General features: G+C 40.9%; 1 protein-coding gene and 1 long non-coding RNA gene across 7 annotated transcripts in view; one reads left to right on the top strand and one right to left on the bottom strand.

Annotated features, from left to right (window-relative positions):
- The window catches only part of ajm1 (apical junction component 1 homolog), an 83,104-nt gene that overhangs the window by 23,401 nt on the left and 34,732 nt on the right, over positions 1 to 24,971 (bottom strand). Inside the window, exon 2 of one of the 4 annotated variants that reach the window (XM_078162207.1) lies at positions 1,912 to 1,961. The exons of the other annotated variants lie outside the window; for them this stretch is intronic. The gene's annotated coding sequence lies outside the window, so the exon portion shown is untranslated. The remainder of the gene's footprint in view (positions 1 to 1,911; positions 1,962 to 24,971) is intronic. 4 annotated transcript variants of the gene reach the window in all.
- Positions 1,483 to 19,388, top strand: LOC144458771 (uncharacterized). Of its 3 annotated transcripts, none has more exons than XR_013488155.1 (14): positions 1,483 to 1,968; positions 3,537 to 3,582; positions 6,601 to 6,649; positions 6,739 to 6,777; positions 6,887 to 6,925; positions 7,008 to 7,046; positions 7,273 to 7,310; positions 7,424 to 7,462; positions 7,548 to 7,586; positions 7,967 to 8,023; positions 10,489 to 10,655; positions 11,338 to 11,379; positions 11,882 to 11,996; positions 17,419 to 19,388. It is a non-coding gene; the product is annotated as an uncharacterized LOC144458771 (long non-coding RNA). The 3 variants fall into 3 exon arrangements; XR_013488153.1 differs by lacking the exon at positions 17,419 to 19,388 and adding an exon at positions 12,959 to 13,424; XR_013488154.1 differs by lacking the exon at positions 17,419 to 19,388 and adding an exon at positions 12,959 to 13,424 and having other exon boundaries at positions 1,931 to 1,978.

Below are 24,971 nucleotides of genomic sequence, written 5' to 3' on the forward strand. Positions count from 1 at the left end.
TGAAATTGTCCTGTCAGCTATTGGTAGCATCAGGATGTGATATAGGCCTATACCTTTTATCCATGTGTGGGATTTGAAGGTCTTGAACAATGGATATGTTTACTGCATCCAAAATCATCAACCATCCCACACCCAACCTCACAGAACTCAACCACCGATCTGTCACACATCTCGCACAAACAATAACCAATGACTCGGATCACCCTCTCAACCCACACTTCACACTGCTGCCGTCTGGGCGCAGATACAGGACCCTGAGATGGAGACGAGTGCGCTTCAACAAGAGCTTTGTCCCGTCTGCCATCTCTGCACTTAACAACCTCCCCCAATAACCTCATATGGACCCAGCCCTCCTGAGTGTGATATATGTGTCAGTTGTTCATGTCTGGTGGTGTTTGTGCATTGTGTGTGTATGTTGTTCAGTGTTTGGTGGTGTTTGTGCATGGTGTTTGTTGGTGGTGTTTTTGTGTACCCAAATATTGTTGTGACAATTTGTGAAAACAAATTTCCCCATGGGACAATAAAAGGCTATCTATCTATCAAGAAAATGCCTGGGCTAACCATTTCAAAACTTTTAATCTGGATCAGGGTTATCTGGATAAGATTACATCTCAAAATTGTGTATTTAAAAACCTGATTATGTGAGCGTACAAAAACGGGATACGAATTTGATCATCTTATCCTATCCAGAATCCAGATCAGATGTTTCTGGGTATTTCAAATCACACACTCACAACAAGCACAAATCATGTATGTATGCACCAAATTAAACAGAACAACCTCAGCTAAAAGCTCATGTAAACCATTTTACCTACACCAGTATCAACATCAAGCAAATTAATAACAACATATAGCCAAGGCAGGCCCCTTGGCTGTTTTGGAGAGTAGGCTACAATTCGAAAATGCTTTGAGAAGCAAAATATAAAACATTTATGGAAAACTATGAAGGGGATGACTGACTATTATTCAGAAAGTAGTGGTAGGTAGTGAAACAGATTTTCTCTGGGTTTGAGGGAATTAGTCAGATCATAATATTCTCTTGCACCTAGACTGATAGAATTCTGTTTCTGTTGAACAGGTCAGCATTTTTAAACGCCTGAATCAGAGGAAGGCTACAAGTCCAGATAATCACAGTGCATTTATTTTGGCAACATTTGCAACTGAAATGCGGAAGACTTCACATGTAGTACCCCTTCTAAAGAAAGCATGCCTAAGGAACTAACCTTGACCCCTTTTGTGATGAAATGCCTAGAAAGAATTGGTACAGCAACTGACTAAGTCTGTAGATGACCCACTGTCTGTAGCCTAAGCAGAACTGCAAAGATGCAGTTACTGGTTGTAGATTGTTTGTTTGTTTATGTATATTCAGTTTTATTGATTTTTTTTTAAGGTGGCTTATTGCATTCATTAAAAAAAAAACTCCCTGTTTTTTTAGAGGAATTATCTCAACTGTTGAGATTATTATCTCATAAAAACAGGGGGAAAAAATTGTTTTAGAAAACATATCTCAAATGTTGAGATAATTATTTCATAAAAACAGGATTTTTAAATTTTTTGAATGAATGCAATAAGCCACCGTAATTGTTATTGTTGATTTTTTTCATTTTAAATCTTTTTTTTCTAATTAACTGGGAGCACTGCATAACATAAGGTGCTGTAACTTGAGTCGAAACACCTTTTTGGGAGGGGAGGAGGGCTTACTTTCTGATCCCTCCACTGTGAAAAACAATTCTACTTTTGGGACAACACTGAAAGTTATGTCATGAGTAAAATTGCTTCCGACAACCTTTTTTTGTTTTAATTTGCGGATGCAAAGCTCTTTATTGATCAAATACTTGGAATTAAACCGGCTTTCTCTAACTCTGTGGCGGATGGATATGACAAGTCTTAATTTTCAGTGGAGGGATCTACCTGGACACTCGAAAATCCACGGATTCACAGAGCTGCCGCTGGAGAGGATTCTGCAAGGTAGAAAAACGTATGACAAATGATTTCATGAAACTTTATCATTTGTTAGTCTTATTTGAAACACAGGTTATCCCACTGAAAGCTTAAATCATTCTATGTAATGTTGTTCGCTCCAAAAGATCAGGAAAAGTTGTAAGTTATGTGTGCTTGTTTGTTCGCACTTTAGCTTCAAAGCTAAATTATAGGCAGTTGGTAAACAGTTTTTGGCACACACATGAACCACGGGCAACCGTAGCTTCATTTACAAACTTGTTGCTAACTGGGAATGAAGAGTAATGACCAAATAAACTTCTAACGGGCCCGACGTGAAAGATAAATCTATTTGCTGGTTAATGCACACACTCGGAGCAACAGCTAACGTTACCTAGCTAGCCTGCTAACTGACATTTGCCTTTTCTTATTTCCTGGTGAATGTGGCCACTTCAACAATGTAGGAGTCGTGTGTTCACGTTAGTGCTGACCTTCGACTTCATTTTGGAAAATCAAAGTTTTTGAGCCCAAAACGATTTTTAATCGAAGCTTTGACATTGCGCCGGGGGGTGGGGGTGGGGTGCACTGAGCCGGCCCGCTAGCCGCTAATTAGCCGCTAGGCTACAGAGAACAGTACCACCACAAGAGCGTCGTGAAAGTGTTGTTAGTTGTTGTTAAATACATTGTAGACATTGTTGAGTAAGTGTAAGAGGTTTTAGAGGTACCTGAGGAGGTGTCAGAGGTTTTACAGATCCTTTGGGAGGTTATAGAGGTCCTCGAGCAGGTTTTAGAGATCCTTGAGGAGGTATTTAGGGGGCTTTGAGTAGGTATTAGTCAAAGTCAAAGTCAGCTTTATTGTCAATTCTACAATATGTACAGGACATACAGAGGATCGAAATTGCTTTTCTCTTCAGACTCTTGGTGCAGACAGTACACTTGACACAACATGCAAATATAAAATATAAGATATAATAAGTAGAGGCATAAATAAAACCTGAGCTAAAAAGAGTTATACTCAGAAAAGTAAAAAGGCACAGTGGTAGTGACAGTGCAATATGAGAAACAGATCAGTAGTGCAAAATTGAGCTTATGGACTGGATAAAGTGTATGTGTGCATGTATAGTTCAGAGGTATAGTACAGTATAGAGGCACTTGATGAGGTTTTAGTTAGGGCTGGGCAATTAGGCAAATCTCAATTATAATTACGGCCTCCCACAATTATGAAAACAAGATAAAATTATTGTGCTGCATTCCATTTTGCAGTGATGCTCTGGTTTTGTGTTGTTATTAGTCGCACCCTATCCTTTGCAACTACGTGCTCTTGCCCTTCCATAAAAGCTTAAATTCACTTTAAGGCATGCTGTGGCATGTTTAGTTCAGCTTGAGCCAAGATGACCTAGAGAGAGCCTTTGGTCCACATGAAAGGTTGAAGCAATTGGAAACACTTAAGTTTCAAGAAGTCAGAAGAGGAAATGCATGATGTTTAATACGTCAATTGTGTCTAATAACCGTGATTTCAATATTGACTATAATAAAACCTAAATGTGTTCCTGGCATCTTGATACACTGACTGATTTTATCCTGTCTTTCCCCAACAGACAAATACACACAGTTATCCTGGTGGACAGTAACAACTCAACTAAGGTGAGTCTATAGTTAGGAAGAGTGTTCTTGACACTTTTGTTTATCATTCAGCTTAGCAGAAAAGTACGGAGCCCCTAAAGTTCCACAAAGAAAAAAAAAAATATATCAAGCACACGAGATAGTAGAGATGCACCGATCCACTTTTTTTCAGTTCCGATCCGATTCTGATATATACAGTACAGGCCAAAAGTTTGGACACACCTTCTCATTCAATGCGTTTTCTTTATTTTCATGACTATTTACATTGTAGATTCTCACTGAAGGCATCAAAACTATGAATGAACACATGTGGAGTTATGTACTTAACAAAAAAAGGTGAAATAACTGAAAACATGTTTTATATTCTAGTTTCTTCAAAATAGCCACCCTTTGCTCTGATTACTGCTTTGCACACTCTTGGCATTCTCTCCATGAGCTTCAAGAGGTAGTCACCTGAAATGGTTTTCCAACAGTCTTGAAGGAGTTCCCAGAGGTGTTTAGCACTTGTTGGCCCCTTTGCCTTCACTCTGAGGTCCAGCTCACCCCAAACCATCTCGATTGGGTTCAGGTCCGGTGACTGTGGAGGCCAGGTCATCTGCCGCAGCACTCCATCACTCTCCTTCTTGGTCAAATAGCCCTTACACAGCCTGGAGGTGTGTTTGGGGTCATTGTCCTGTTGAAAAATAAATGATCGTCCAACTAAACGCAAACCCGATGGGATGGCATGTCGCTGCAGGATGCTGTGGTAGCCATGCTGGTTCAGTGTGCCTTCAATTTTGAATAAATCCCCAACAGTGTCACCAGCAAAACACCCCCACACCATCACACCTCCTCCTCCATGCTTCACAGTGGGAACCAGGCATGTGGAATCCATCCGTTCACCTTTTCTGCGTCTCACAAAGACACGGCGGTTGGAACCAAAGATCTCAAATTTGGACTCATCAGACCAAAGCACAGATTTCCACTGGTCTAATGTCCATTCCTTGTGTTTCTTGGCCCAAACAAATCTCTTCTGCTTGTTGCCTCTCCTTAGCAGTGGTTTCCTAGCAGCTATTTGACCATGAAGGCCTGATTCGCGCAGTCTCCTCTTAACAGTTGTTCTAGAGATGGGTCTGCTGCTAGAACTCTGTGTGGCATTCATCTGGTCTCTGATCTGAGCTGCTGTTAACTTGCCATTTCTGAGGCTGGTGACTCGGATGAACTTATCCTCAGAAGCAGAGGTGACTCTTGGTCTTCCTTTCCTGGGTCGGTCCTCATGTGTGCCAGTTTCGTTGTAGCGCTTGATGGTTTTTGCGACTCCACTTGGGGACACATTTAAAGTTTTTGCAATTTTCCGGACTGACTGACCTTCATTTCTTAAAGTAATGATGGCCACTGGTTTTTCTTTAGTTAGCTGATTGGTTCTTGCCATAATATGAATTTTAACAGTTGTCCAATAGGGCTGTCGGCTGTGTATTAACCTGACTTCTGCACAACACAACTGATGGTCCCAACCCCATTGATAAAGCAAGAAATTCCACTAATTAACCCTGATAAGGCACACCTGTGAAGTGGAAACCATTTCAGGTGACTACCTGTTGAAGCTCATGGAGAGAATGCCAAGAGTGTGCAAAGCAGTAATCAGAGCAAAGGGTGGCTATTTTGAAGAAACTAGAATATAAAACATGTTTTCAGTTATTTCACCTTTTTTTGTTAAGTACATAACTCCACATGTGTTCATTCATAGTTTTGATGCTTTCAGTGAGAATCTACAATGTAAATAGTCATGAAAATAAAGAAAACGCATTGAATGAGAAGGCGTGTCCAAACTTTTGGCCTGTACTGTATGTGCCGATACCAATCCAAAAAACGGTATTAGAACTCTTTTTTCTTAAATATTATCATTATTGTTGTTGTTGTTGTTGTTATTGTGTAGGGCAGGGGGTACTCAAATACAAATCTTAAAGGTCCACAAAGAAATTTTTCAATGAGTCAAAGGTCCATTTATTTAAGTGCTGGGTTTTTTCCCAAATCCCCCGTCTCTCTTTTAGGGATTAATATTATGTCATAGTAATATTATTTCAATTATTAATATAATTTTTATCTTTTGAAATACAATCACACAATATATCTCTGTAGAATAATTTTTTTCATCTGTCTAATGTGGTCTGGATTTGGAAATATCAGTGATAACACCCTTTTTCTGTTTTCGTAAGCAAAATATGGGTTTTACAAATCTATAAGTGGGTTAAAACAGCTTTTGCTATAATGTCTAACACTCTTTCTGAGGTGTAAGTGGAAAAAAACAGAATGAGCTACTATACTATTTCACTTTGTTTTCTCAGACAACACTGAGCAAGCAAGTGTTGAGCACAACGAGTGCGTAGGGAGAGTCGCGCGCGCTCGTCACAGCCCTGTGCATGCGGATACTGAGTTGTACGCTCGTGGAGCAGAAATAGGCCCCAGCTGTGATAGTTTTCTGCTCGCGGTGACTGTTCTGTGCGCTCCTATCACTGGTTTATATCTGCTCGGGTGTTGGCATTTAAACGCCATAAAACCAACTCCATTTTATTTTCTTGAGTAGGCTACTTTACTGTCAGCTTGAAAACGAAACTTAACGCATCCCCTGCCCTCGTCCACCCCTCCCCCTGTGTCAGAGGAGAGGAGAGGAGAGAGAAAGTGCACTGCAGCTTGAGCTCCGCTGACGTACCGGAGCAGAGACGTGCATCTGCCCCAATTCTGAAGCAGTGGCGGCAATAATTTAGCAGCACCGTGCCGCCGCTTCTAAATGAATGTAGCGGAAACACTGTGTTTCAGTGGAAAAATGACAGGTTAACAAGAATTGCTGGCCAATGAAAAGTAACCTAAATGACGCCCCTTGCATTTAATAAACAAACTGTGGACAACAACAACAGACATCAATGTAAATGTGTGTGGGAATTTCCCGCATAATAAGTGCTGGATTTGCGGGAATTGTTGAAATTATGCACAGTACCTGCTATCCTGCAGTGAGATTCAGGCCCTGACTAATGTTTATGACTGAGTGATGTTTCTTTTTAGGATTGCTTAGGTTCATCGAAGTCTGTGGACCGGGACAGGTCAACTAGATGTGAGTATCTCCAGTTACAGAATACCAACGCACTCAGATCACTAAGTATCTGCTCTGACTGACTGACATCTTTGGTTTAACTTGCTCAGGTACACCAAGGTCCCATGGCCAGGGAGGTTCAACCAACCGTAAGTATTTCTATTAATTGCTTTTTTAAATCAGCAAGTGGAGCCATACCAGTGTTGCACTAGCCCTAATGTTTATGACTGACTGATTTTTCTTTTTTGGATTGCTTAGGTTCATCGAGGTCTGTGGACCAGGACAGGTCAACTAGTCGTGAGTATCTCCAGTAACAGAATACCAAAGCATTCAAATCACTTACTATCTGTCATTTATGTTTCTTTTTTGGATTGCTCAGGTTCATCGAGGTCTGTGGCCCAAGACAAGTCAACCAGTTGTGAGTATTGCAATTAACTGAACACTTAAGCATTCATATCACTTAGTATCTCTATTAATTGCCTTTCTATTAATTGCCTTATTTCAAATCAGCAAGTGGAGTCAAGTTTATGACTGACCGGGACAGGTCAACTAAATGTTAGTATTTTAGGTCACCGATTGCCAAAGCATTCAGATCACTTAGCATCTTTCATTTTTGACTGATGTCTCTGGTTTGAGTTGTGCAGGTTGACCAAGGTCCCAAGGCCGGGAAGGTCAATCAACCGTAAGTGTTTCTACTAATTTTCTATTTCAAATTGCAAGCGTAGCCCTAGCAGTGTTACACTGGCAGTAATGTTTACGACTGACTAACTGATGTTTATTTTTTGGATTGCTCAGGTTCATCGAGGTCCGTGGACCGGGACAGGTCAACCAGTCGTGAGTATTGCCATTCACTGAACACTGAAGTATTCATATCACTTAGTATCTGCACTGACTGACATCTCTGGTTTGATTTCCTCAGGTACACCAAGGTCCCATGAACAGGGAGGGTCAACCAACCGTAAGTATATCTATTAGTTTCATATCAGAAACTAGACACTAGTACAATTGCTCTTGACTGACAACATTTACAAGCAGAAAATATACCTGTTTTTGCCTTTATTCCTAAAAGACCATTAATCAAATTGTGTGATAAATTATTTTATTTATTCATTTATTTATTTGATTGACAGCACTTCTTTTAAAGTAGATGCGCTTCTCCTTCCCTACAAAAATGCGGGCTTTTCAAATGTGAATGCATCTCCAATCCAGCCCTGCAAAGTGTTGGCTGATTTGTGTGTCAAAATGACTCTTGTGAAAAGGGCCTGTTGTTTCTGGTAATTGTACATACATTCCAATTCCATCTGTTGGCTACACCCCACTTTATTTCTGTTCACTTAGATCCTCCAAACAAAAGGTCTTTTCATACTACAGAGAAGTTCCCCATTCCAGAAGGGAGTAAGTATAAAAAAACAAGAGAATTTAAATGTCTCACCTAAAGTTATTTCCAACTGTTTAGCAAACCTGCAAACTTGTTGCCGTTTGGCGAAAATCAAAGGTGTCAGTTTCTGTTGTTTTAAACCTGCTTATTAAAGTGGAGGTAAGCTCAGAATGTAGTGGCAGCTCACCTATGGTGGACAGAACTTTAAGGTGTCCTAACTATTCTCATTTTAGTGAGTCTAGCTGGTTTTAACTTAGTATTTCCAAAGTTCTGGCCAGCCTCTTCCAGAATTATAATTATTTTACGTGTTTTTGAAATGATTTTTAAATGTGGGAGGATTTCTGCTAATGTAAGGTTATGTTTCCCTTATCTTGTCATTTTTTAGACATGACATGAAGTGCATTTCAATCTGTATTTCTTAGGCATCACAGTGCTAACAGTCTCTGGGTGGTCTAGCCATGTTTTTCAATGTCTTTTTTCCTAAGATTATGTTGCCAAACTGTATTTTGTTTTTTCTTTGGTCTTAGGAGTTGTAAGGTATTCAGCCAATTCAATCTCTCTTTTTAGTCTTGGATAATAAACAGGTAACAGGCTGCAGCGAGGAAACAGCTGCTCTGACAGTGATAACTGTGCACCTTTTTATTAGTACTAGAACATTGCAAATGTGTGCAAATCTGAACTCCGTCAAAAGTCGCTCCAGCTGTTAAAGGTGATTGACAGCTCCAGCTCTGCTGCGCTCAACAGAAGCGGACGTCACGCCACATGACGCCGCAGAGGAGAGGATGTCTCATGTCTCTTACATCATGTTTCCTCAGCTCCTCTCTCGCTGGTTTCCTAGCGTTTCTCCTCGGTGGGAGGGACTTAACTTAGACGCAAGGAAAGGAGGTAAGGAGAGGAAACACAGATGCAATTAGGAGACTCTGGAAGCAGCCCTCGTAGACCTGTGTAAAGAAGGATGTGTTTGCACCCTTTCACTGTGTCAGTTGCTATGTGCGTATTCAACAGTTTATCTGTGATGTTATTCATCACACCAGTTAATGTACTATCAGCCTTATAGTAAGAACAACAGCTGTATTACCCCAGACTCGCCATATGCTAATTTGGCTATAGTTTGGATTTTATAGTTTCAAGGATGAGGCCTACAGTGGCATCATCATCATTCCAAATCCCTATTTGCAGTTTAAACCAGATCTGGCCCGCCAATCAAGTCAAACCGGCCCGCCAACAAGTTCTGTTTTAAAATGGAAAACCTGAAGAAAAAAGTCGCGGACATTTTTTTAACAATAAATCCTTCAAACTAAAATACTAATGTTAGTTTATCAGACAACATCCACTGTTCATCACTGACTGTAAAACTACCTACCCTTCCTCTCACTGTGAATTGAGGGAGGAAATGATCACTTTTCTCCGTGTTTGCAACCACATGATAGCTGACGTGTTTCTGCTGGATGATGGGTTAGTGTCAGAGATCAGAGATGTGCTTTTTAAGAGACATCTTTCATCATTTGAATGTGTTAAATCTGGGACTATAGGGAGGATAAAACAGGTGAAAAACTAACTGATCTGTTCATCTATCAATCCCTTGTAAATGATTCACTCTTTTATTTTTACCCTCACAGAAATCCTACTCATTTACAATACATTTGTTTATTTTACCAGGACTAAATTAAGTTACTGTCTGTTTACTTTTGGGGCTATTTGTGTTGCAAAGAAAATTAAATTAAACAATTTTCTTTCTATGATTATTTCGCTGCAAAAATTCCAAACCTTACCAAGAATAGATGTCTTTTTTCTAGTAAAAAATATCTCATAACACTTAAAATAAGACACAATCACCTAACAAGTAACTTGGTTTTTAGACATTTTTCACTAGTTTCAAGTGAATTTTTACTTGTTCCATCAGCAGATTTTTTTTTTTTTTTTTAACTTATTACAAGTTTTTGCTTATTGGATATGTTGTTGCTGATGGAACAAGTGAAAATATTCTTGAAACTACTGAAAAATGTCTAAAAACAAGTTACTTTTTAGGTGACTGTGTCTTATTTTAAGTGTTATGAGATATTTTGACTGGAAATAAGACATTTTTTTTACTAGAAATAGGACATTCTTAGTAAGATTTGGAGTTTTTGCAGCAATATCATCAGGTTACTTTGGCATGTAGCAAAGTAACAGTTCTGAAAATGGCGTGTTACGTTAAAGGTACATCCATAATGAGAATAATGGCTCAGGGAAATGTCCTGCCCCCGGTCCCTTGGCTTAATGCAGCCCACTGAACAATATTGTTGAATAGCCCTGATGTAAACCCTCATGCCTGAATGCAGCACTCGTGGTAGGCTATGTCACTTGAAGGTTATTTAGCCTAATTGAAAATTTGTTCCTTGAAATAGTTAGGCATTAATAATTTTAAGATAGAAAAATATGAAAGTGTTCTGTCTGCATCCCTGTAATGAGTAATACAATTTTTCCTTTTCTTCACTGCCAGAATTCCAAAAAATTGTAACAAATTTTGTGAAGCTACACGAAGAAATAAAAAAGCTGCAGAGGAGCAGTGAGTCTCACTCTGCAAGTCGTGTGGAGAGGATACAGTCCCTTGAGGAGTTCAAGGAAAAGGAGGCTTCACTGCAAGATCAGGGCCATTTTGATACCTTGGTAAGATATTTCCAAGGCTGTAATTTCTTCATGAAACTGAATAGAATGTTAATTCTCTCTTTAAACCATAAGTATTCTGGTTCACATATCCACTTATCATAAATGACACATTTCAAAATAAAATAAAGAATATGTTACGGCTATTATATCTACAATAGAAGTCTGTATCCTCTAGACCTTTGTGCAATTCAGGGTTTGTACACATTTTTCATGGTCAAATTCAAGCACTGTTAGAGCACTTTTAAGGGTCATTTTCAAATTTTTCCAGCACCTTATCACTTGTGGTAAAATGCATATCTACAAGAATAGATATACTTTATTTATTATTTTTATTATTTCATTATTTTTTTCACTTTTTATCACAATGATGTACATTGTATTATGCTATCAACATCTAAAATGATGTTTCACACTTAAAGCCTTTACAGATAGACACCAGTGCCTGCTGTGACGTTACAGAGACAAACTGAACAGCCCCGTTTCTGACTCTGGCGCTTTCAACTCTGGTGTTGAATGCAACAAAGTCGGCTAAACTCCCATTTAAACAGACATGTACCAGCATCTCTACGTCTCTCCTCTGTGTGTGTGTGGTTCTACTACTTCCGCAGCTCATTATGTGTTCACAGCAGAGGACTGCAATGTTTTAGTAAAAATACAAAAATAAAAATGCTTGTATTTACAGGTTTGTCAACTATCAAGAGTGGGTGGGAGCAGAATGATCATGGTAGGCTCAGTATATGCCTACTGACTTCCTATGTGTGTGGCACTAAGAATAATTAAGACCTGAGCTCAGAGCGGTACAGAGGCTCTATTGCATATAACCCTAACATTGTTATTATTCCAGGGCAATCTGCCTTCCCATGCATGGAAATAAATTAACTTTGCACTTAGGTCCAGTCCTATGCCAAACATCTTTGGCTGGCATTATGGGCTTATAGTTTTGGTGGTTGCATCAGAAAGCATCGGGAGTTTTAAAAAATCAAAAAACAAAATTGATCATAAATAAGTCATACGTGCTAATCACTTTGCAACTTTCACCAGAATGTAAGCTCAATTAAGCAGAAATGTACAGATGCAGGGATGCAAACCTGTCATCTCGGTGAAATTCAACAAGGTTTTGAGATCAGAATAGATGACTTAGTAGTATGGGATTCAAAGACTGTTATTTTGAAGAATCTTGTTTTGTTGGGTTAATTTTTTTTTTCTTTTTTGTCTGATACTTGTAGCTTGGGGATACCTCTTCAGATTACAACCCGGTTCCCAGTGATGTCCTTCAGCATTTTCAGATATCAACCACAGTATGCCTGAAGTGCCAAAATACCAGAGAAATAGATTTATGAGGTTTGTATTTCTGCTCATTCTCTTCAGTTTTGCCCAGTCTCCCAGGATTATCAATTTTTTGAATGTCTCTGAAAGGGTGTTTAAATGTGGGAAAATTTGTCTTTGTTGTTTTTTGACTTTTTTTACCAGCACTTTTTTCCTCAAAAGACTTGGTGGTTAATAGGGTTGGGACTCGTTAGGATTTTAACAATTCCGATTCCTTACCGATTCCTTCTTAACGGTCCGATTCCTTACCGATTCCTCTTACAGATTCCTACATTATATTCATTATACTTGCTATAATTAAACAAGTATATAATAAACACAAATGCAATCATACAAATACAAAAAAACTTTATTCTAACTATTGCACAGTACAATTAGATGAAAATACACATTTGTGTGTGGTGTGTATTTCAGATTTAGAGCCTGTATCATCTCCCTGAGAATATATAACAACAAAAAGTGATTCTCTGATTTCTACAGTAACACTATTACCTCAAATTAACCACAGCAATGTAATAAAAAATACTTCTATGCATTCATGCTTGGGCACTGTTATTTACGTGACAACACCTGAACAGAACACACACACACATTGGCTGTTTGTTTCTACCGCTCCCCTCGCTGGAAGCCTCGGACCTCCCGCCGCCAGCCTCCGCCTGGATTAAACGCTGAAAATTAAATAAAAGAGGGAGACAGGTTTTTCCTATTTTATCTTATTTTGTTATATTTCTCCCTCTCCCCTCGCTGGAAGCCTCGGACCTCCTGCCGCCCACTCCCGTCTCAAACACGCCGCTAAGCACCCATGGCGCACGCCCGGCCTGTTAAATAGCCTGTAACCATAACAACTGTGTGACACAAACTCAGTGCATTAGTCATTAAATAATGTCGGGTTCGGACAGAAATATGTGGCCCGTGCCGCACTTTAATGGAAATGCACGTGACTTTTTTTTTATTTATTTATTTTTTTTACAATCTAGGAACCATTTGCAGGAACCGTTACTCCAAATGTGATGGAACCGTTTCCGGAACCAGAACTTTGGACCCGGTTACAAAAAAGAACCGGATACAGATCCCAACCCTAGTGGTTAACTTTTATACTTGTTCCAAAACTGTTATTATATATATGTTAAACTGTTATTATAATTATGGTGGAATGTTATAGAAATAAAGAGAGACTGCTTTTTCAAATTCAATGTTTACATGTGGTTTTCAATATGTCCAAAATGTAATTATCAGTGAAACTTGATTTTGTACAGATCATATTGACATCGCTAAATATTTATCGGCCATAACTGCAATTTTAATGTTATCTGTATAGGCTACAATTTCCATATCAGTGCATCCCTTGTATGTTGTGTGTTTTCGCCTTTCACACTGTTAAACAGGGTTGCCACGTGTCTGGAAAGAACTTGAAAGTGCATGAATTAAAAAGATAGAAACAAAGAACTTCAAAGTGCTTGGATTTACCAAAAGGTCCTTGATTTTGAGCTTTGTGTGGTCTGTCAACTTTGCACAATTCAACAATTTTGGGGCAAGAAAACTGGATATTTTTCTACCAAGATGTAGACGATTTTTGGCAACAAAAACCAATATTTCTAACGAGGCACAGACGATTTTATGGCGACAACTGGGCATTTTTATTGAGACATCAAATATTTTGTGGTGACTAAACAGGATTTAGCAAGACGACAACGATTTTCTGTGTAAATTATGGGTCTTTGATTTTGAAACAATTCTTCTTGAACTGTTAAATTACAAAGAGTGGCAAACCTGGTTTAAGTCAGTCACATTTTACAAAATGTGAGATACAAGCACTTTGCTAAAGTTCAATTTTAGAATTTTCATGTTAATACACTGAAATTGAAGTAATTGCTTTCTGGAGTGGTCAGTTTTGCTATGGATGATTGAACAGCTGTCTGTATTTATTGATCTACTGAATTGTCATTTAGTTGTTGAAGTCAGTGCATTTTACAAGAGCTTGGAAGGCACTCCTTTTACTGTTCACCCCTGCTACCTAATTTCATCAGACTAAACTGAGGTCCATACTACATTTAAGGTTATCTTCATGGTCAATCTGTAGTGGTTCTAAAATGGGTTCAGGGCACCCCCAGAGATCTTTGAGGATTCTTTTCTCACAGAAAAAAGGATAAAAGCAGTCATGATAATTGGTCTTTTGCATCTTCTCAGGATATCTTTTGGACGTCCTGTAGATGTCTAGAAATGATGTCTGCAGTAAGTACTTTCAACAACAGTCTTACAACGTCCAGAAAAGACTTAAAAAAAACCTTTAAATCGGGCTCTCCTGAAAACGTAATCTGAAAGTCCAGAAATTAAACGTCCTAACAACGTCTAGAAAAGACATATAAAAACTCTCATTCTGGCTCCCAAGAAGACGTCTTCTGACGTCCAGAAGGAAATGTCCTAACAACGTCCAGAAAAGACGTATAAAAAACTTTCATTCTGGCTCCCCTCAAGACGTCTTCTGACGTCCAGAAGGAAACGTCCTAACAACGTCCAGAAAAGACGTATAAAAAACTTTCATTCTGGCTCCCCTGAAGACGTCTTCTGACGTCCAGACAGGAACGTCCTAACAACGTCCAGAAAAGACGTATAAAAAACTTTCATTCTGGCTCCCCTCAAGACGTCTTCTGACGTCCAGACGGAAACGTCCTAACAACGTCCAGAAAAGACGTATAAAAAACTTTCATTCTGGCTCCCCTGAAGACGTCTTCTGGATGTCCCGAAATTACGTCTTTTAGACGTGATCTGGACTACTTTTTGCTCACTGGGCTATTAACAAAAAGATTTGCAATATTTCCAATATACAAGAAATTTACTTTAGACTTGAAAAAAAAAACTTCTCTAGTAGCAACAGTAGAAAGACTTTTTCCTCCAACATAAACTTCTCTTAAAACAACCAGCACTTAGTAAGATTAACGATAATCAGTCAGAAAATTATTGAACTAGGTACAACAGACACATGCTGTTCAAGGTTAAATCTGATCTGTGCCACATTTGGAAGTTCCTCCTATCATTTGTTCCTTTATTCATTCACTCTTTACATCATATCTTATTTCTTTGTTTTTTCTTTCCTTCCTTCCTGTTGTAATTTATGTCAGGATATGAAGTTCAGTATGTATTGTAAGAGTTGAACAAGTCAATCTAGTCACAAAACACATGATAATATACTATGTTTTCCAAAAAATGTCCTTGATTTTGAAGTCCACAGCTCGTGTGCGTCAACAAGACCCATCCACTTGCTATTTTTTCCAAATAGCTCCCTTAATCTCACTGAGAGACCACTCCCACGTCCAGCTGATCTATATAGCCTCATAATAAGTTATTGTTCTTGGCCCCAAACAACTCAGAGACTCTTTATCTGATGACATAGTTTCTCTAGATGGCATTGCTCTGGCCTCTAGCACTACCGTAAGAAACCTCGGAGTAATATTTGATCAAGATTTGTCTTTTAATTCTCATTTAAAGCAAACCTCACGGACTGCATTTTTTCATCTGCGTAATATTGCAAAAATTAGGCCTATCCTGACCCAAAAAGATGCAGAAAAATTGGTCCATGCTTTTGTTACCTCGAGGCTGGATTACTGTAACTCTCTATTATCAGGTAGCTCTGGTAAGTCCTTAAAAACTCTCCAGCTAATTCAGAATGCAGCAGCACGTGTACTAACAGGAACTAAGAAACGAGATCATATTTCTCCTGTTTTAGCTTCTCTGCACTGGCTCCCTGTAAAATCCAGAATTGAATTTAAAATCCTACTGTTAACTTATAAATCTCTAAATGGTCAAGCTCCGTCATATCTTAGAGAGCTCATAGTGCCATATTATCCCACCAGAACACTGCGCTCTGAGAACGCAGGGTTACTCGTGGTCCCTAAAGTCTCCAAAAGCAGATCAGGAGCCAGAGCCTTCAGCTATCAGGCTCCTCTCCTGTGGAATCATCTTCCTGTTACGGTCCAGGAGGCAGACACCGTCTCCACATTTAAGACTAGACTTAAGACTTTCCTCTTTGATAAAGCTTATAGTTAGGGCTGGCTCAGGCTTGGCCTGTACCAGCCCCTAGTTAGGCTGACTTAGGCCTAGTCTGCCGGAGGACCCCCTATAATACACCGGGCTCCCTCTCTCTCCCTCTCTCTCTCTCTCTCATCCTATTACTGCATCTTGCTAACTCGGCCATTCTGGATGTCACTAACTCGGCTTCTTCTCCGGAGCCTTTGTGCTCCACTGTCTCTCAGATTAACTCATATCACAGCGGTGCCTGGACAGCGTGACGTGTGTGGTTGTGCTGCTGCCGTGGTCCTGCCAGATGCCTCCTGCTGCTGCTGCCATCATTAGTCATTAGTCATACTTCTACTGTTATTATACACATATGACTATTGTCACACAAGTATACTGTCAGATATTAATACATACTTTCAACATATTGTACCACAGTAGCCAGAACTATAACTATAATATTATTACTTTCATTAATGTTGTTGTAAGCTACTGTCATTACCTGCATCTCTCTCTCTCTCTCTCTCTGTCTCTCTCTCTCTCTCTCTCTCTGTCTCATTGTGTCATATGGATTACTGTTAATTTATTATGCTGATCTGTTCTGTACGACATCTATTGCACGTCTGTCCGTCCTGGAAGAGGGATCCCTCCTCAGTTGCTCTTCCTGAGGTTTCTACCGTTTTTTTTCCCCGTTAAAGGGGTTTTTTTTGGGGAGTTTTTCCTGATCAGCTGTGAGGGTCTTAAGGACAGAGGGATGTCGTATGCTGTAAAGCCCTGTGAGGCAAATTGTGATTTGTGATATTGGGCTTTATAAATAAAATTGAATTGAATTGAATAATACTAATGACACTGTCACTGTCATGTTCCAACTGAAGGCTTTCAGCTAAAGATTCCCTGGTGTAGATTTAAGGAAGAAATGGTGATGCAAGGTCTTGAAAAAATTTAGAAACCCCGCTGAATACACCAAGCATTGACATGTCAGCATGTAGTGTTAACTGAATAATATATGACAGCAATTCTGTCAGCAGGTTGGGCATGTCACAATTTCCATCATCATATAGAAGGGCATCATCATGGGTATATCCAGGGGATCATAATGGCGTTCATCCAGGGCACAGTCATTGGGTTTATCCAGCAAATGGTGATGGTCTACATTGAACAAAGTATCATGGCACTCATTCAGGGTATCAGAGGCTTCAAAAAGGGGATCATCATGGGGTTTATCCAGGGCATCATGATGGCATTCATCCAGAGCAGTCATCAGGTTCATCTGAGAAATGGTGATGGTTTTCATCAAACGTAGCATCATGGCATTCATTCAGGGCATCAGAGGCTTCATTCAGGGCATCATCATGGAGACCATCTGGTTCATCATCTTCTTGGTTTGATCCATACTCATATCTTTGAAATGTCCTTTCTCTCTCAGCTTCCACAATATTCTCAATGAATGAAGAGACTGACCCCTCCAGACTGATTGCCCCTCTGCAATGTGTCCAAGGACCAACAATGGCAAGCTTTCTGAGTATGTGTTAGACTGTGATATAATAGAAGAGGCATCAGTTCCCAGTGTGGAAATAATGAGAAATTGGACATTGAAAATCTCAGCTGCCTTTTGTAGTGTGATGTGATTGCTGTAGGTCCCACATCGCGACATGCTATCCAAGTATGCATCCCAGTCAGTTCCATCAACATAGTGAGACAAAAGTGTTCCATTTACGGTAAATGGATAAGACCTGAGATCTTGGACTATTTCATCCCTGAGGATTGCTGCTGATCTGAATATTCCTAATGAAGCAAGCTGATCAGCCATGGCACTAAACTGGCAATTTCCATTGGGTGCTGGGTCAAACCGTACATTCACATGTAAGGAGTTATAGTCCCTCAGTCTGTTTTCATGTGTGTATGGCATCAAAAGTGGATGTAAAGGTTGCACTGACTTTGAAGATTTAGGGTGCATTTTTTCATTTTTTTTTGTCGTGTTGTACTGGTAACATCAGAAACAAAGAAACATTTTTCTTGCACTTTAGCGTCACCAGGAATCTGGAACTGAACTTTGTATTTTGAAACAGCTTCACTGGGAGGATTTTGTTTATATGCATGCTGGATCATCCGCTTACTGCAATGCTTAGTGGCTTTCATTGCCATTTGTCTTTGTCTTCTTCGTTTTTCTTCAAGTCTAAGCTGCTGTTTCAGGGAGGGTAAATTACTTTGTGGATCATTTGTGGATTGTTCACTGTTGGGATTCACAGGACCATCAGACCACAGATGTTTTGTCATTTGGTAATATCTACACTGGACATTCAAAGGCTTCTTCCTCTGCATGCTCTTTGTCTTCCAACAAAGAGAGCTATGTGACATCCATCTCCACAGGAGGTCTCACCTCACACCTCAGTGAGACTCAAGTCCCAAAACTTGATTGGACAGGATCTTTACAGTGACGTGTGACTCTGATGTCACAGGCATCTGTAGAAAGTCTGCTCCCTTCCAACAGAACTCATTTCTCCAACTGCGGAGCAGCTCACACCTTTTTCTGGCTAGGCCTGGAACAGCCCAGAGGCCCAGACCCTTGCTCCATAGCCCCAAACCACTAAAGGGAGGGCAACTGATCACAGACTCTCTAACTTGAACCTGAAAGAAGTTCCAGCAACAAAGAGAACCAAGTGAGTTAGCACCCAGCGCCTAACTCTGCTAAACCCTGAACGACCAGCTTCCTTGGAGTTTCACCTTTGGAACAAAGGACACAACAAAAACTGCAGCTGGAACCATCTTCCCAGCCTTCTTCTGCCAGCTAACAAAGCAGTATACCACCAAGTGACTCTCCCATCCACTCAAGGATCGGTAATGTAACAACAGGGCATAGTTTATCACAGCTTTAAAGGCTAAGCAAGACTGTTTTACTTGTTGTATGTGATTTAATGCTGTCATTGAGTTATTGTTGTGATAGTTTGCAGTTAGGTCATTAATTAGTTGGCTTTGCCAAAGCTAAGTGTTTAGTTTGCTAATACTGTTCACAAACAGATTCTTGCACACAACTAAACAATCTCTGCACCAATCCAGACCGTTTGCAATACAAATCACATTGACATAGACTCATTAACAAATAGGCTTTCAACAGAGCTACACCCAAACAGGCATCTCAAAGTTCCCGCTTCTTTTCCTTTGTCTTTGTCCTGACCACACGGTCAGACAAACACCTCCCCCGACCTGAAGCCAGCTTTGATTCGGCCATTTGTAGTCTTCTGTTGTCAGCCATTTTGTTTTGTAGACCAAACGGCTCTTTGATCACCACACCCGCCTTTGTCTTTCTCTTCTTTCTCTCTCTCTCTCTCTCTCTCTCTCTCTCTCTCTCTCTCTCTCTCTCTCTCTCTCACACACACACACACACACACACACACACACACACACCAAGCTTGTATATAGTTAGTTAGAATTTGTGTGTTTTGGTTTGCTTTGCTACTTTGTGAATAAATATAATTCTTTGGAATCATACCTGCTGTCTGTTTAATGTTGCACAAGAGTGAATAAATAGTCAACCTCTGCTGCGTCAAGAACTCTGAAATCCTTCAGGCGTTACTGTTAATTTTGGTTGTTGTCATTAATTGAATTATTAATCAAAACTCCAAATTAATAGTTTAGCGTATTTTATGAGACTGATATCTTTAACTGGCTATCATTTTTCCCTTTAGGAGAATGGTGCCCCAAGAGTTGATTTAATGTTAATTAAGTCACATTATTTAACATAATTATTAATTATTAATAATTATTAATTATTTCCAATAGCCAATTAAATCCCTACATATTTGGTGCCCCTTGGTGAGATCTAATATATTGATACCAACATATTTGGTGCCGCCGTGTGAGACCTAAAATTATGTTCCCAAAAGTAATTTGTTGATCCCAACATCACCAATGACACTGGATGGAGAACCTGCCAGGGGATGTATCACCATGTTACTTTTTCTCCCATAGTATACTTCAAATGGAGACATCCAACTTAAAACTTCCTTAGGGTCTTCATTTAGCACTCAGGAATATGACGGCAAATGTTTAACCCAGTTAATGTCTTTCCTCTGACAATTCATAAGGTCATACATGTTCTTTTTCCTTAGCACTCTGTTGGTCCTCTCTACCTTTCCTTGGCTTTGGGGATGGTATGGTGAACTCTCAGTTATTCTCACTTGCATTGATTCCATCAGCCTTCACACTGCTCCTCTACACTCTCTGCCTTGATCATGCTGCAAAACTTGGGGTGGGCCATGTTCAGTGTAGATATCACAAAGACATCTTGCAATCTCTGAGCTGTCTTTACCTTTAAATGGTTTCAGCCATGTGTATCAACTAAAGACATCAATCACAGTGAGGATATATCAATATGTGAAATGGCCATGCTTGATCTTCTACTTTCCCATATCAAGGAGGTCAATCTGATGCTGATGGGCCTCGGAACAGGTTTATTTCCAAATCTAGCCTTGTGGAGTTGGTAGTGTCTGGAGCTGTCCAGTGTTTTTTGAACCTTTCTTTCCCTAATAATGAGTATTGCTCATTTAGTCGCTTGTTCAGCTTCCTCACACCTGATCCCTTTGTGTCATCCAGACCTTTTTTTACAATGCCACCAACTGTAGACTTCAAAGCTATTGCCTTCCCGGCACATAGCAAGGTCTCTCCATCCTCGTTCAGAGAATAGAGATTTATATTTCTTCACAGCCTCACCAGAGCACTTTGTTGCACTCTTGTACGTTCATTGACAGGAACATTGAACTCTCCCTTTAGTTTATTTACTATGACTTCATAGACATCCTTAGTCATTGATTGTTGTTGTCCATCTCCCATGCATACAACCCAAAGGGTACAGGCCACAATTATGCTGAACTGTAGAGCTGTCAAAAATAAGTATTATTTTTAATTGAACATATTATGTTGCTGTTATAGGTTCTAATGTAATATTGTAGTTTTTTATGGTTAAATGTGTGACAAACTTTTTAACAGGCCTGGAAGTAATTGTTTGTTCACTCTAAAAAGCTTGGATCCATAGCGTTAACTTAGTTTGCTCAATTTTGAGTCAATAGACAGGATAATCTGTAAAATTTCTGACCTGTTCCCATATGAATACATTCATTTGATGTTTAACAATGAATCTGTCATTTCAGAAACTTTCTAAAACCAATCTAGCTGAAGACACTGAAGCCAAAGTGTTTGGATCTCTCCCTGGTGGCTGGCTTTAGTACACGCACACATTCTATCACCACTTTGTTGTCAGAATGGACATGAGCCAAACTAAAAAGTAACATATAATGCTGGTCCAGTTAGAGAATTTTAATTTGTCCTAATTTTTATGATGAATACAGATGAAGGGCAATAATTTTGATGGTTTATTAAATTAATTAAACTGCATTATTTTTTCTGTTTCATATTTGTTTTTATCTTTTGTCTGCTTTCTATCACATATTTGTATAACATTACCCAGATGTGTGTATGTCTCCTGACATTTCAGTGCACTGATAATGTTTGTGTCCATAACACTCATTTAGTGCAGTTTTTCTTTCTATGAACTTTCAAACTCATTCTTTATTATTATTATTATTATTATTTATTATATTACTGCATCTTGCTAACTCGGCCATTCTGGATGTCACTAACTCGGCTTCTTCTCCGGAGCCTTTGTGCTCCACTGTCTCTCAGAATAACTCATACCGCAGCGGTGCCTGGACAGTGTGACGTGTGTGGTTGTGCTGCTGCCGTGGTCCTGCCAGATGCCTCCTGCTGCTGCTGCCATCATTAGTCATTAGTCATACTTCTACTGTTATTATACACATATGACTATTGTCACACAAGTATACTGTCTGATACTAATACATACTTTCAACATATTGTACCACAGTAGCCAGAACTATAACTATAATATTATTACTTTCATTAATGTTGTTGTAAGCTACTGTCATTACCTGCATCTCTCTCTCTCTCTCTCTCTCTCTGTCTCATTGTGTCATATGGATTACTGTTAATTTATTATGCTGATCTGTTCTGTACGACATCTATTGCACGTCTGTCCGTCCTGGAAGAGGGATCCCTCCTCAGTTGCTCTTCCTGAGGTTTCTACCGGTTTTTTTTCCCCGTTAAAGGGGTTTTTTTTGGGGAGTTTTTCCTTATCCGCTGTGAGGGTCTTAAGGACAGAGGGATGTCGTATGCTGTAAAGCCCTGTGAGGCAAATTGTGATTTGTGATATTGGGCTTTATAAATAAAATTGAATTGAATTGAATTATTACAATAAACACAGTTATATTTGATTTAGTTTTGACCAATGAAAAATCCTACAAGTTTTTAAAATTTTTTCTTAGTTATGATTCATGCTAGAATGCTTAAAATCAATGTTGTTCTGATGTTATCATGTTTTTTCTAATTAAGACATCCATTTTGGTGGTTTATTACATAATGCACCAAAGCATTACATTTTCTGCATAAAAAAGTGTAACATCAGCACTGGTACTTGTACTCGTACTCGTCCTCAGCTTATCCGGGTCCGGGTCGCAGGGGCAGCAGCCTCAGCAAAGAAGCTTAGACAGACCTCTCCCCAGCCACTTTCATCAGCTCTTCCGAGGGAACCCCGAGGCGTTCCCAGGCCAGCCAGGCGATGTAATCCCTCCAGCGTGTCCTGGGACGGCCCCGAGGTCTCCTCCCGGTTGGACATGACCGAAACACCTCCCAAGGGAGGCGTCCGGAAGGCATCCTTACCAGATGCCCGAACCACCTCAACTGGCTCCTCTCAATGTGGAGGAGCAGCAGCTCTACTCCGAGTCCCTCTCAGATGTCCGAGCTCCTCACCCTATCTCTAAGGCTGAGCCCAGCCACCGCGTGGAGGAAACTCATTTCGGCCGCTTGTACTCGCGTTCTCGTTCTTTAGGTCACTACCCAGAGCTTGTGACCATAGGTGAGGGTTGGAACGTAGATCGGCCAGTAAATCCAGAGCTTTGCTTTCTGGCCAAGCTCCCTTTTCACCACAACGGACCGGTTAAGCGCCTGCATCACTGCTGACGCCGCCCCAATCCGCCTGTCAATCTCCCGCTCCATCCTACCCTCGCTCGTGAACAAGATCCCAAGATACTTAAACTCCTCCACCTGAGGCAGGACCTCCCCCCTGACCCGGAGTGGGCAATCCACCCTTTTCCGGCTGAGGACCATGGCCTCAGACTTGGAGGTGCTGATTCTCATTCCAGCCACTTCACACTCGGCTGTGAACCGTCCCAGCAAGAGCTGGACGTCACTGTTTGATGGAGCTAGGAGGACCACGTCATCCGCAAAAAGCAGGGACGAGATCCTTCCATCACCAAACCTGACACTGCTGGCCACACGAACCAGACTCGCGCTCCTTCGGTACAGGGACTGGATGGCCCTTAGCAAGGGGCCGCCAACCCCATACTCCCAGAGCACCCCCCACAGGATGCCCCTGGGGACATGGTCGTAAGCCCTTTCCAAATCCACAAAACACATGTGGACTGGTTGGGCGAACTCCCACGCCCCCTCCAGCACCCTGGCGAGGGTAAAGAGCTGGTCCACGGTTCCGCGTCCAGGATGAAAACCACATTGCTCCTCCTCAATCTGAGGTTCAACTATCGACCGGAACCTCTTCTCCAGCACCCTGGAGTAGACCTTACTGGGTAGGCTGAGGAGTGTGATCCCCCTGTAGTTGGAACACACCCTCTGGTCCCCTTTCTTGAAGATGGGGACCACCACCCCGGTCTGCCACTCCAGAGGCACTGCCCCCGATGACCACACAATGTTGCAGAGGCGTGTCAGCCAGGACAGCCCTACAACATCCAGAGCCTTGAGATATCCAGGGCGAATCTCATCCACCCCTGGGGCTCCGCCACTGCGGAGCTGCTTCACTACCTTGGCGACTTCTGCCCCAGAAATTGGACGACCCGCCCCCTAGACCCCCGTCTCTGTTTCCTCACTGAAATACATGTTGGTGGGATTGAGGAGCTCCTCAAAGTATTCCTTCCACCGCCCGACAATGTCCCCAGCTCCCCGCCCAGACTATATGTGGGCAAGTTGCCGCCTTCCCCCTCTGAGGCGCCGGACGGTTTGCCAGAACCTCTTTGGAGACGATCGATAGTCTTTCTCCATGGCCTCACCAAACTCCTCCCACGCCCGAGTTTTTGCCTCTGTGACTGCCGCTGCTGCGCTCCGCTTGGCCCGCCGGTACTTGTCAGCCGCTTCCGGAGACCCACAGATCAACCATGCCCTGTAGGCCTGCATCTTCAGCCTGATGTACCCCCGCGACTGGCCCCAGCGGCCTTGCGGCCACAGCTCACCACAGCCACCTCGACAATGGCAGAGCAGAACAAGGCCCATTTGGACTCAATGTCCCCCTCTGCCCTCGGGACGCGGTCGAAGCTCTCCCATAGGTAGGGTGACCAGACGTCCCGCTTTGCACAGGACTGCACAGCATTTCTGTGTCTTTTCACACGTCACGCAAATTGAGACCATGTCCTGCATGATTGGTTGTCACCCGCGCTTGCATCCCCCCCCCAGCCAATGAGAAGAAGCTGCATGCAGCGGCCGGCCCACGTGGGCTCTGCGTGCGTCACAGACACACTTACATCCTGTCTGGAATGATGTCAATTCATTAAGAAAGTGATCAGACCCACATATCAGTTTGTTTTCAGTCTCCGGTTATTTTAATTATGATAGATTAATTTATTAAAATGCTTTACAGATGATCTGTAGTTTATGTTCATGGTTTATCCTCCATTTGACATGAACTCTCATGTAAATCAGCATCATATCAGTTTGACCTGTCCTCTCAACTACACAGGCTAAATAAACTGCGCTTGACTATAAGTTTCATATTTTCAGGAAAAAAAAATACTAGACAACAGCTTTCATTAAAGATCAGTCAGATACAGTCAGGGCTTCACATCTGTACAGATGTTATTTTGAGAATCCTCACATCCCACTGACCACAAGTCTCTGTGTTGCTAA

This window comes from Epinephelus lanceolatus, chromosome 19 (assembly GCF_041903045.1).
Source record: "Epinephelus lanceolatus isolate andai-2023 chromosome 19, ASM4190304v1, whole genome shotgun sequence".
NCBI classification, from domain to species: Eukaryota; Metazoa; Chordata; class Actinopteri; order Perciformes; family Serranidae; genus Epinephelus; species Epinephelus lanceolatus.